The 2630-nt window shown below is 34.1% G+C and overlaps 1 long non-coding RNA gene across 1 annotated transcript; it reads left to right on the plus strand.

Moving 5' to 3' along the window:
- The first annotated feature begins 355 nt into the window (after positions 1-355).
- LOC145156619 (uncharacterized) lies at positions 356-1990 on the plus strand. Its single transcript, XR_013736831.1, has 5 exons — positions 356-689; positions 931-1047; positions 1219-1339; positions 1438-1498; positions 1598-1990. It is a non-coding gene; the product is annotated as an uncharacterized LOC145156619 (long non-coding RNA).
- Positions 1991-2630: the final 640 nt, after the last annotated feature.

Consider the following 2630-nt stretch of genomic DNA (forward strand, 5'->3'; position numbering starts at 1 on the left):
ATATATATATATATCTTACTATATTATTATACAAACCTTACTATTTCCAAAAATAAATTTAAGACGTCCAAACCATTAAGCTTGTAGTACAGGTAACGAAGCCATTCTTTATCTCATTTTTTAATTCCAGTCTTATTCGAAAATTCAAAAAGTTACAAAAATGGAAATCGTCCGCTTTCCCCACATGGTATTATCAATAATCTTTCCTTGTCCTTCGAATCTTCCCCTTTTATCTAGCTTATCTTGACCTGGTATTCTTGAAAATTGAACTACTTCCCATTTAATTCGCCCAACTTCAAGTTCAAAAGGCTCGCTCGCATCCTTCGTCCCTCCCTGCTATAAATCACACCGTCAATCAACAACACAATATATCTCCCATATACTTATCTGGTCTCCATCTCCACCCGGTTTCTGCACTCACACCACTTCTCCAGAGAAGAACCCCACCATAATATGCCTCTATTCGTCTCTAAGCCCTTTTCCTACAAGCACTCTCTGCCTAATCGTTACCAGCAACCCAATTTCAGCCCTCCGGAATTAATGACCTAGCCTCATCTCTCCAACTTCAACCACTACTAAAATTACCAGACATCGATAGCGATCTGTTTCTTGGGGATTCGGATCTAAATCTCCGTCGGCGATATGTTTCTTGGGTTTTCTCATCAAGAATGTTCAAAGAAATAGACCAGGTTTGTGTTGTTATTTTCATTTACGCTTCTTATAGTTACTATCTACAAAATCGAAATTACATCTTTGATTTTCTTTGTCTTCCTTTTGGTTTTGGTTTGATTCTTGAATACCAATTGATTTCTTTTCATTTTGCCCGAATAAATTTGGTTTATTGTACACTTTTCCGTCCTCCCCTTTTCACCATTTCTAGATTTAAACTCTCCTATCTCACCTCTACCCTGTTTCTTCTTTACCCAACAGCCGACGGCCACAACAATCGCGCCACCATGTCTTCCATACTACACGTAGCTGTCACCAGTTGCCTCCACTAGGATCTAAAGAGAATTTCTGGAGGATCACCATTCAATATGTAACATTGTAAGTTCTTCAAATTAATCCATGTTTTTTTTGTTTAATTTTATTTTTGTATCAAAATAGATCCAAAACAGCTGAAACCTAAGGATTTCAGCGTCGTCTTCTTTGGTTATATATCACAGATCCACAATTTGGGTTTTTTGCTCTTAACTTTGTTTTCATTCTCTTATGCAGGTCATATGAAATAAAAAGAAGGGGTTGAATCATTTCTTTTTCTAAATTGCTTACATGCTTACCTGCATCTTTGATTTATGATATAGGTTAACACAAGTAAATGTGCAGATGGTGGATTAAGGTGTGTTTTCTTTGACTTTTTGATTTATATTTCCTGGAAATATGATTTTTTTTAAGTAAGGCCCAATCAAAGCTCAGGAGCCCGCTCTGAATCTGCAGATGATGATAATCACGTTGCTTGATGTCTAGAGGCTAATATCAGAGCTTCTAAACAAAAATGGTATTATTTTCTTTGATAAATGTTAAAAAACTCTAAACATCTTTGTTATTTTGATTTTAAGGTTGCAATCCCTCTGTGTATATTTTTTGGTTGATTCAGTGAACCCCCACAAAAAGACATGGACGAAATTTATGGTGAGTTAAGTTGGGAGGCTTGTGACTTTATACTGCCCTAGGAACTCAATCAGGTATGTTTACATTTTATTCCTAGATATTTTTTTGTTGGTTTTCATTTTGTAACATCTTTGGGTTGTTCAGAAAAAAAAAACAAGTGGGTTAGAAATAAAAGGGATTGTGGTCTTTTTCTGGTTAATGTCATATGTGATGGTTTTTCCCCGGCCTAGATATGTTATCCATACTATGGTAGGCATGACCGCATGGGAAAGTTGGTGTGGTGCTCTGAATATGGTTGAAAAATAAGAACAAAGGGCATTATTGTCTTTTTTGGCTTTTGTCAAGTGAGGAACCTCTTGGAGAAAACGCTTACCGAAGACCCGACAAGATGTATAATTTTGGTTAATTATCTTATAATTTCATTCATAGTTTTAGCATCTTAACTAATTGGTTACAAATATTGATGTCTAACCTATGAAATTCATAATATTCAGATTTTTATATTCCATTTATCAAATATGGATTCCAAATTTGCTAATTGGTTCTTTGGTAGTTTCTAAAGGGTATATTTGTTATTTATATAATTTTATCAAACTATAAAGTTATTTCCATTGATAATCGAGTTGGTGTTTGTATGTAGACAGATCAATGGGACGAGCAAAGAGAGAATGTCACCTTCATGTTGTTTTTAATGTTGCCACACCAAATTATTGTACCATTTGGTAAGTTTTATTTATGGTTGTTTGTTGGTGTTTTTATTGTAAGTTGTTTCAATTTGTTTTTACGAGATAGTTATTCATTTTTGTAGACTAAATGGTCCTTGCAATTGTAATAAGGCTACAACTTTTAACTGTACAATAGAGAAATGTTGTTTTCAAGTCAAACTCTTGGATTTTTTCAATTATGTTTTTATGAGATAGTATTCATTTTTGTAGATTAAATGGTCCTTGCAATTGTAATAAGGTGTGCAACTTTTAATTGTATAGTAGATAAAAGTTGTTTTCAGGTCAAACTCTTGG

This window comes from Lactuca virosa, chromosome 2 (assembly GCF_052849685.1).
Source record: "Lactuca virosa cultivar CGN04683 chromosome 2, Lactuca_virosa_CGN04683_v6, whole genome shotgun sequence".
Classification (NCBI taxonomy): domain Eukaryota; kingdom Viridiplantae; phylum Streptophyta; class Magnoliopsida; order Asterales; family Asteraceae; genus Lactuca; species Lactuca virosa.